The following is a 12500-nucleotide window of genomic DNA, read 5'->3' as shown; positions in this document are numbered from 1 at the left end:
AGAGAGAGAGAGAGAGTATGAGAGAGAGAAGAGGAGAGACGCAGAGAAGAGAGAGAGTGAGAGAGAGAGGGGAAAAAGGGGAGAGAGAGAGACAAATATATATATAAATAAATAAACTAATATATATATATATTATATATATATATAATGGGTGTGTGTGTGTGTGTGTGTGAGTGTGTGTGTGTGTTGTGTGTGTGTGTGTGTGTGTCTATGTATATATCATATCTATTATCTATCTATCTATATATAATATATATACATATTAGAGAAAAGCTGTGGACCAAAGATTTCAACAGCGAAGAGTCTAGAAAACAACAGACAGAGATCTTGAAACTGTAAAAGCCTCGTTAAAATGCCGATGTGTTGTAATCGTCTATTCATTTTGCGCCAGCAATCTCCCCCTATATCATATACAACACGTGTATTAACTCCAAGACTCACCACTTGAACTATCTTTAAAACGAGTTGTAAACTTCTTATCACCACCTTTTCATCCTATCTGTCTTTCCTGTGTTTCTTATCCATTACTCCGTTTTTTTTTTCCTTTCATAATTCATTTAATTATTTGTTTTTCCTGTTCTTTTTTAATTAATTCATTTCTCTCTATTACTCTACTAATCTTTCTGTCCCTTTTCTTCCGATTACCTTCTGTACTTTCGTAAGTGACGGGGGGGGAAATATTCACCAAGATAAAAGAACGTGAACTATTCTTTATTTATAGCGACGAAATATAAATTAATAAAACAAGAAATAATCAAAACTATGAAGTGGAGAATTTAGACAAAAAATGGGGAGTAACGGGCAATGTGGAAGGGTGGGGGGGCAGGGGGGAGAGGAAATGGCATAGAGACGAAAATATGGGTATACATATGTATTCACCACAACACTACTCTCCCCTACACACCCACACGTGTGTGTGTTGGTGGGGCTTCATATATAGACATATCTATTACATATATTTATTATATAGAAATAATTATATGTAACACTATAGATATAAATATTACCGTATATACATTTATATACTTGTTATATATATATACACATACAATTCTTACATTTATATACATAAATATACATTACATACACATACACGCGCGCACGCGCACACACACACACATATATATGTACATACATATCTATACATATACATATATATTTATATATATGTTTATACATAACCACAACACATACCACACACAAATGCAACACACACACACACACACACACACACAACACACTCACACACACAAACAACACCACACTCACCACGCAAACACATAACACACATCAACCACACACACCTTATGATACAATATAAATACTATATATGATTACACATATGAATTGCTTACATACAGTCATATATTTACATATATGTATATATATACTTTAAATATATATATTTGCATATATGTGTATATATATATTGTGGAGTTGGGCTGGGTGCGCGGCGTGTGATGTGTGTGTGTATGGTAAGAGGTAAAACATCTATCGTGTTGTTGATTACCCACTCAATGCACAAATCTAGTTTGTTCATTGTAGGTTTTTTTACCATATACACACACACACACACACACCACACACACACACACAACACACACACACACACAACACACCACACACACACACACACAACACAATAATATAAACATATATATATTACATTATGAATTGATTACACACAGTACCATATATTTACATATATTTGTAGTATATATACATATATTATATATTAAGCATATATGTATATTTTATTATTTATATATGTTATATGCGCGCGTGCGTGTGTGTGTGTGTATGTGTGTGTGTGTGGTGTCTGGTCAAGGTAAAAACACTCTATGTGTTGCTACCTCTCAATGCACAATTCTAGTTTGTTCATTGTAGTTTTTTTCAATACACACACACACACATCACACACACACTCACTAACACACACACACAACACACCCCACACACACACACACACACACACACACACACACACACAACACTACCACACTCACACACACACACCACACACACACATCATACAAACATACACACGACTCCATTACCACACTTACACACACTATTATATATATTATATATATTTAATATATTTCATATGTACTATATAGAAGACATATACTTACATACATATACACCAATAGATATTTTATGTATTTATAGGATTTATATGTATTATTTATATATGTTAGTAAAACCCACACACACACAAATACCGGTTATATTAATATATGTATATAATTTAATAGTCAAATATGCCTTTATATTCACATATCACACATAATACTTAATTTTAACACACATACATACAGCACACAGACACATACAACCGTGTAAGTGGCAAAACTTAAAGAGATAGAAATATACAGAGAGAGACAGCAAGACAAACCGATAGACATGGACAGAATATCAGTCACAGAAACAGACAAGCGAGAAAAGGCAAGAGCGAAAGAGAAGAAAGAGAGGAGGTTACGATGACGGCAGAGTATTCCGAGGTGGCACAGCGAGGTCGAAGGTCATGACCTCTCCCGCTAGAGCATTATGGGTAGGGAGGAGGAGGAGGAGGAGGAGGGGGAGGGCGGGTAAGAGGAAGGAACGGTTAATAGAACAGGGGAGCTGGAGGGGTGAGAAAAGATGGGAAGTGGAGGGGGGGGGGGGGGAGGAGGATGTGACAAGAGGCGAACATTAAAGAAATAATTATATTTTTTTTTTTATTACAACGTTGACTGATATCTAACAGTAATGTAAAGCCGAAAGAGGATGGTAAGAAAAGAGGAAGAAAGAGATTTAAAAAATATAAAAGTAGTACAAGAAAAAAACAAGATATAACGATCGCATCTCAGTGTTTTTTGCTTAACCACCCATGATTATAAATTATTTATTCAACACCATAAAAAAAAAACAATTTCCTTGTAAACCGTAAATATAAGAAGCGGGTTAAGGGGGGCTATATACAGGAATAGAGGGCATAGTATATACTATACAGATAATCTTAATAATTATAATGACTATTTCATAACAAAACAATAATAGAGGAAGGAAAGGAGAGGTATTTTGAATGTGAGATGACGCTTTTATCGAACAATCATGTCTTTCGCTATTATCTCTTCTCTCCTCTCTCTCGCTCTCTCTCTCTCTCTCCCTCTCTATATCTCTCTCTCTCTCTCTTCTCTCTCTCTCTCTCTTCTCTCTTCTCTCTTTCTCCTTCTCTCCCTCTCTCCCTCTCTCCCTTCTCCTCTCTCCCCCTCTCTCCCTCTCTCCCTCTTCTCTCTCCCTCCCTCCATCCCTCCTTCTCTCACTCCGCCCTCCTCCCCCTCCACCGCTCCCCTCCCCCTCCCCCTTCCCTCGTCTCTCTCCTGCTCTCTCTCTCTCTCTCTCTTCGCTCTCTACACACATACACACATACACACATACACACATACACACATACACACATACACACATACACACATACACACATACACACATACACACATACACACATACACACATACACACATACACACATACACACATACACACATACACACATACACACATACACACATACACACATACACACATACACACATACACACATACACACATACACACATACACACATACACACATACACACATACACACATACACACATACACACATACACACATACACACATACACACATACACACATACACACATACACACATACACACATACACACATACACACATACACACATACACACATACACACATACACACATACACACATACACACATACACACATACACACATACACACATACACACATACACACATACACACATACACACATACACACATACACACATACACACATACACACATACACACATACACACATACACACATACACACATACACACATACACACATACACACATACACACATACACACATACACACATACACACATACACACATACACACATACACACATACACACATACACACATACACACATACACACATACACACATACACACATACACACATACACACATACACACATACACACATACACACATACACACATACACACATACACACATACACACATACACACATACACACATACACACATACACACATACACACATACACACATACACACATACACACATACACACATACACACATACACACATACACACATACACACATACACACATACACACATACACACATACACACATACACACATACACACATACACACATACACACATACACACATACACACATACACACATACACACATACACACATACACACATACACACATACACACATACACACATACACACATACACACATACACACATACACACATACACACATACACACATACACACATACACACATACACACATACACACATACACACATACACACATACACACATACACACATACACACATACACACATACACACATACACACATACACACATACACACATACACACATACACACATACACACATACACACATACACACATACACACATACACACATACACACATACACACATACACACATACACACATACACACATACACACATACACACATACACACATACACACATACACACATACACACATACACACATACACACATACACACATACACACATACACACATACACACATACACACATACACACATACACACATACACACATACACACATACACACATACACACATACACACATACACACATACACACATACACACATACACACATACACACATACACACATACACACATACACACATACACACATACACACATACACACATACACACATACACACATACACACATACACACATACACACATACACACATACACACATACACACATACACACATACACACATACACACATACACACATACACACATACACACATACACACATACACACATACACACATACACACATACACACATACACACATACACACATACACACATACACACATACACACATACACACATACACACATACACACATACACACATACACACATACACACATACACACATACACACATACACACATACACACATACACACATACACACATACACACATACACACATACACACATACACACATACACACATACACACATACACACATACACACATACACACATACACACATACACACATACACACATACACACATACACACATACACACATACACACATACACACATACACACATACACACATACACACATACACACATACACACATACACACATACACACATACACACATACACACATACACACATACACATATACATACATACATACACACACATACACACATTATCTCTCTCTCTCTCTCTATATATATATATATATATATCTCACTGTTTACGTTCACGAATGCCTCTAAGGTATTATTGGGTATGTCGAGAGTTTTTTATCCCTCCCTGTACTGGAACCACGTGGATAGGCCCAAGGAGTCAGTATGCCCTGAGTAGGCCTACCTCCTCCAGCTGCTTTCGTCAACATGTCTCACAATGACGAACCTCAGCCTTTATTGATCTATTGTTCCATCTCAAGGTCTTGCTCTGACACTATTGATTCTTCTGTTCATTTTTGTTTGATGCGTTGATTCTACGTCCTTTTCATGTTTGTATTAAGATCGTTCGACGCATGAGGGTGTGTACAGATGTATGGGCGCATCTGTGTGACTGAATGGTGAATTGCCATACACATAAACACGCATATAGATAGACGCATGCACACAAACACATACACAAAATCATTTATACAACATAAATAAATAAAGACACACATATATATAAGAGATTGATAATCAAGTTCTAGTAAACATGAATGCAAATACCAACTTCACAAACTTCTTTCTTACGAATATAATTTCCTTCCTTTCTCTTTAACCTTAATAAGTTTTTAAAAGACAGATGCCTGACTTCCCTGCCAGTAATCTGCCAATCACGATCTTAAAGCGATTGATAAGCAAGCGAATGATACGTAATGGCCAATAAAAGTATCGATTTTTTGCTCTATATCATTGAGTGGTAAAATGAATCTGAACCACGAAGCAATTTCAATAACCTTTATCGTTTGGTTCGGTTATTTGGGTAAGTTCAAATATAAGTTCATTTCTTCTTATCTCTCTCTCATTCCCTTCTCTTCTTTTCTCTTCTTTTCCAGACGTCGTTTTAAACCCCGAATTCCACACATGGAAGATGTCAAGGTTTATTCCTCCTCCGCTGGGAAAGAAAGCTGCTTTCGGAAATAAATATATTAAAAAGAGAGAGAGAAAACTGCTGCAAATGCTAACAACCACGAATTACTGGGAATTTTCTCACGCACAGGAGACGCAGGCTATAATTAAGCAAATGACAAACACGTTATCTTCATTGTATTCATATACAAAGAGTAAATAACTATATGAAATTACTTTTCCCTTTAACATTTTGAAAGCAGAAGACCCTATTTTCATCAATAAAGAGATTTCCATAAACTGCTCGTTATTTACAAACAATAATATGTTTACAAATACTTTTATGCTATTTAACCGCACTTTGTCTTACATAGTCCGCTGTATTATCTATAAACTGTGAATACATCTGCATAGAATTACACGCTGGCCACACCCAACAATTACCGCAAACGCATTTGAACAAGTCTGTCCCGATTCTATGGTCAGTTTTCTATGTTAGGAAACGAAAACAAAGTGACCACCATCCATCACCTTTGTCAAAGACCATTACCATCTCATCTACTAGCTGAGGAGAACCACCCACAGCCCATTACGAAATTTGCAAGCTGGTCGCGTACGGCTTTGAAAACCGTTTCTTGTTCATGGGATAAACACACTAAGCGCCACCTTCTGGTCAATAACACATTCGCCGGTCGAAAAACAGGGACGAAGAGAAAAGAAAAGAAAGAAAGGAAACACATCACTTTTTTTCCAATGAACGACTTGCAACCAACCGTCTCTATCAGACATGGCGCGTTGTATGACACTAATCAAAATAATCGCTTGTTTTCCCCGACATAAATACAGAACTTGTGGTTTCCTGTTGACGAGAGTGTTATGCTGATGGTCAATCAGCCTCAGTGCTGACACACGTACACAAACTGGCCGTGTTTTCTTGAGACGCAAAATGGTGTGAGTTAGGCCTATAAAATTTCTGCTTTCACTAGTCTCGTTATATCTCTTTTTTCTGATTGAGTTATTTAAACATTTTTGTAATAACTCTATAGGCGAATTTAAAACTTATTCTTCCTCACCTCAAAACTCATCTGTTGATAATTGAAAATCAGCCTCAACTGCAAAATCGCTTCAGTCAATCATCCAAGAGGAAAACTGAAACCACAGATAATGTAATCATAATTTCACGATGAATTAGCGGATCGAAAACCGAAAACCGCCCTATTGACCTTTCACAGGAAATCAATCTACCGGTGTTAAATTATCCCTACTATCTGCCTACGTTTAACTTTGACGAACAATGAACTTTATCATAAAGGCTTGCCGAAAGCTAATCACGAGCACTTTATAGTGTATCCATTTTCAAAGTTTTTCTCACACGGTCGGGCGATATAATAAGCACCTCTTCGTGTTAACTCCGATATCAACGCATTAATCTGTAATTACCGTTAATGGCAAAGCCTGTCAATGCTAATCGCTTGTGACAATCTTGTGTATCGCTTCCATTAAGTATCCATTTAACTGTTGCTAGTAGCAAGCGTGACAGTTATAATACTCGGCAGGGCCAGTAATGTAACATGAGATAATCGTACATGTTACTGAATATTTACTTGATTACAATACATACATGTATATATACGAAACTGTTTATACACATACACATAAACATACACATGTACAAAACACGCATATGCAAGCACACACACACACGCAAGCACACACACACACATACACACGCACACACACACACACACACAAACATGCACAAGCAAACGCACACACACACACACACACACACACACACACACACACACACACACACACACACACACACACACACACACACACACACACACACGTAACACCATCTTCGAGAAGGAATCCACCAGCACGCGCCCTACAAAGTCACCGGCTGCAGCGCCAACTTCAGCCTCGCCCACACAGCAGGACCGAAAACAGCGCCCCGACCACAGCAGGCGCCACCGTCCACAAAAGGCAAAAAAATGCATATATAGCAAACATATAAATATTGGGTCGGCGAACTTCTAGGTAGCGAGGTTGAGAGGAAAAGGAGAGAAGAGTGGGAGGAAAACAAGGAGAGAGAGAGAGAGAGAGAGAGAGAGAGAGAGAGAGAGAGAGAGAGAGAGAGAGAGAGAGAGAGAGAGAGAGAGAGAGAGAGAGAGAGAGAGAGAGAAGGCGACGTCGTTACTCACTCAACCTCGCGTCCCATCCTCCTCCTCCGCCTCCTACACACCGCCACTACTCACCTGTAACACAAAAGAAGTGGATTAGCAAGTTTTCTTTAATAGAAAAAAAACAAAAAAGAGCAAATGACGTGCATTGCCTGTGTTTGTATACATGTATGTGTATCTTTAGACATTTACGTGTTTACACATACCCCCTACATAAGAGAGTCAGTGATGTATTTTGTATCTCGATAAATAAACCCTTTCTGACTCGACACAATTAGCCTCATTGGCAACAGAAACAATTGTAACAGAAACAACAAATCTATCCCACAACAAAAACAATGACAACAACGACAACAAATACACCTAAGCACAATGACACCATTACCCGACCGGTTACGCCTCCTCAAGCACTGGCAATTCTGACCATCCTCTTTGTTCTGCAATAAATGCAAAATATTTCCCCAAATGTGCCCTATTTGCATTCCAAATGGGAAAGGCGCTCCTCATTTCGCCGTAAATCAACGTAATTGGTCGACGCACAAGACACCGACGACAGAAGGAAGTCACCGCTCAGTCGCGTGTTTTCGTTTGATCTTCAGGCCGTATCTGTCTGTCTGGTGGCGTGTCTGTCTGGTTGTGAGACTGCCTGTGTTTGTTGTTTTATGTGTATTTTTTGCGGGTTTTTTATGTATTTGTCTGCGTTATCCCTTCATTATGACTTCGCTTATCACCCCCCACCCCCCAACCTTTATTCTCTAACCTTTAATTCTAATGCCATCTTTACCCCCCTCCCCTCCCCCCCCCTAAAACGATATTACTCGACCTATGGTATACATATACATGGAAAGAAGCCCAAGTCAGTCCAATGTATGGATGAAAGAAGTTTAGTTGAAATGTTATCGAAAAATCCTTTCCATTCCCAAGTACACCACTCACCTCTGCGAAAATGTGAAATGTGAAGCAACAGTTTCGACTCGTATCCGAAACGCTTACAATAACGAGTAGGGGGAATGTGTTCCGAATGCAAGAGTCGACACTGGCAGTTCACACACTGGTTGATGCCGAGTGGTGAATTTGGAATTGGAGGAACCTACATTACTGTGTTTATATGTGTACTATACAGGCTCCCACGTTTTGTATGTAACTTGAAACTATGTATTTGTCATTCAGTTTACCGTGGCTTGACTGCCTACCTCCATGCATTAGGCATCGATATGTATCCTTTCGTGCCATATTCATCCTGTTCTCAAAACCTTTCGCCCCGAGTGAGGATCGAACTCATGACCTTGAGATCATGAGATTCATGATCTGCCTACTGCGCCATCTAAACCATACTTTTGAAGAATATGCATACTTTACAATGGTAAATATTGAAAGTGCATAACCACGGTTACATGGTATACATTTACTCCAAATTACACGGAAAATGGCTGGTGAAAGCAAGTTTGATAGATTATATCATCGTTGGTTGTCATACATTGTGGTATCGCTGTTGAAAAGAAAGAAAAATGCAGCATTCAGTTGAAAAACATAGACCAACTGTTGTTAATCTGGTCAAGCAAAACAACCATTAACGTCTGTTTAAAGTCTTCCGCAACAAAGCGAGTGAGTTTACCCTACATATTAACTCTCCCAAAACTAAACTCTGACTTACAGAATCCATTGGCTTATCAACCTTGGCTACATACCGTTGGTTGATAGCCAAGAAAAAAAAAAAAAAAAATACCATGCTGCATCTTCTCCACCCACCAACACTTCCCAGCGTCTACTTACACACACTTAAGAGGTTCACCCTTTTCGGCGATGTTAGTAACGAGAAACGAATAACAAGACAACCACACTATCTGAATGTTCTTTTATTCGAAGGTAATAAACAACGAAATCGCCTCTGCCAACGGTCGTGTTTTCAAAGCGTTTTCAAAGAGGGAAAACACACACACGTTGCATACGACAGTGCTTACGGCCAAGTGTCTCCAGAAAGTAGGAAAAGTCTGTATTACAGTTTTCCTTGAGAAGAAGGTCAAGCCATATCCATTGGGGAGTGATTTATAGTATCCGCATGTGGTGTTTTATAGCATTTTCATCTGACAGTATATACAATGAATAAAAAATGAAGGGAAATGGACCTAAGCTAAAACCGTATTTTTATGTGAAACTCCATGTATATTGCCATCAAAGATAAAAAAGGATAATCTTCTAATATATATTTCTAACATGGCCATAACTCTCATTCGGATGTTCACATGGTGAGGAAATGAATACTTAAGCAATTTTTTTCTTTCAATGTTTAAGTAAAAAAGCACTGACGGTATTTCCTTTTTTTTTCTCTCTCTCTCTCTTTATATATATATATATAGATAGATAGATAGATAGATAGATATATATATAGATATAGATATACACACATACCTATCTATATAAATATATATATATACACACATAGTGTATATGTGTGTGCGTGCGCGCGCGTGCATGTGTATGTATACGTATTGTGTGTATATATAATGCATATGTGTGGGTATACATATATATATATACACACACACAAATCTATACATTTATAAATATATATACATCTCTCTTTCTCTATATTTGCATACATATATGCATATAATTTTTTAAATATAGTATATACAAATATATATATATATAAATATATATACACATCTAAATAACATTTATACATTTATATATCCGTATATATATATACACGTGTGTGTGTGTGTGTGTGTGTGTGTGTGTGTGTGTGTGTGTGTGTGTGTGTGTGTGTGTGTGTGTGTGTGTGTGTGTGTGTGTGTGTGTATGTGTGTGTGTGTGTGTGTGTGGCTTAAACTACACTGAGTCCTAACATACTGTTTCGCAATGCAAAGAAAGTAGTTCATAATTTGAGTGCCTATCATGTTTCAGTTGATTATGACTAACTTTACACCTCGATTGTATAATCTATGGCAAGTACTATTGCAGTATAAGATACGGCATAATATTCTTTATGATAGGCAGCAGGATATGCGGACATTCATGTACATGCAATCCCATGTGGTCTAGTGGCTAGGATACCTGGCTTTCACCCAGGAGGCCCGGGTTCGATTCCCGGCATGGGAAAGATTTTTTTTCCGCCCGGCTTGATTTGTGCGTGGCTTTGAACGTAGTCATGAACCCAAAAGAATTTGCCCCGAGTGAGGATCGAACTCACGACCTTGAGATTATGAGACTCACGCGCTGCCTACTGCGCCATCGAGGCCATGATACTTAATGTAAACCATAAAGTTTTTGGAGAATAGCTAGGAAAGCCGTAAATTTCCCGGATATCAACAAACTGCACTGGGACAACACCCAGCCCTTCAACTTCTAGTCACTGGGATTAGTGCGATATTACTTCTTGTTTTCGTGCGCGTAAATAGCTGAAAATCTAACATTTTCACAAAGGATTTTTTTTTTCTTTTCCACACAGGAATGTACACGCACACAGACACACATGAATACAGAAGCACTTGTGCAACAAAGCATTTCAGTTAATACAAGCCGGGTGTTCGGTGATATAAGTGAGAGGGAGGGAAAGGGGAAGTAAAAGGGAAAGGAAGAGGGAATGGGGATGGGCAGGGAATGGAGAGGGAGAGAGAAGGGGAATGGAGAGGGAGCGGAGAGAGATGGAATTGAAGAGGGAGGGAAGAAGAGAGAGACAGGGAATGAGGAAGGGAAGTGTAAGGGGAGGGGAGGGAAGGAGAGGAGAGAAAGATAACAATAACAATTTCTTTAGAACTGTACGAAGAAGCCTTAGTTCAGCTGCAAACTACAAACCACAAAATGACGCACAAGAATATCACAAATATCAAAGGACGAACAAATATTCGACTTAAGACATTCCTAAAGACAAATTCTCTACCGCATTTGTATCAAAAAGTATAGTTTGCATTTTTATCAAAAAGCATAGTTTGCATTTGTATCAAAAAGTATAGTTTATAATTTAAAAAGTAAGGTGTTTAACATATAGAGGTTATTTACAATTGTATCACAAAATGGAAGCTACATATCCCCATGTGGTCTAGTGTATTTCAGTGGAGCCATCAC

At 38.3% G+C, this 12500-nt stretch overlaps 1 protein-coding gene and 2 non-coding genes across 3 annotated transcripts in view; 1 reads left to right on the top strand and 2 right to left on the bottom strand.

Moving 5' to 3' along the window:
* Positions 1-12500, bottom strand: part of LOC125029196 (synaptotagmin-like protein 3) — a 148259-nt gene that overhangs the window by 9921 nt on the left and 125838 nt on the right. The gene's annotated exons all lie outside the window — the stretch shown is intronic.
* On the top strand, positions 11463-11534 carry Trnae-uuc. The gene has a single exon. It is a non-coding gene; the product is annotated as a tRNA-Glu (tRNA).
* Trnam-cau lies at positions 11601-11673 on the bottom strand. Its single transcript has one exon. It is a non-coding gene; the product is annotated as a tRNA-Met (tRNA).

The sequence above is a fragment of the Penaeus chinensis genome, chromosome 9 (assembly GCF_019202785.1).
Source record: "Penaeus chinensis breed Huanghai No. 1 chromosome 9, ASM1920278v2, whole genome shotgun sequence".
Classification (NCBI taxonomy): Eukaryota; Metazoa; Arthropoda; class Malacostraca; order Decapoda; family Penaeidae; genus Penaeus; species Penaeus chinensis.
The sequence above is the reverse complement of the archived record's forward strand: the minus strand, read 5'-3'. Positions and strand labels throughout refer to the sequence as shown.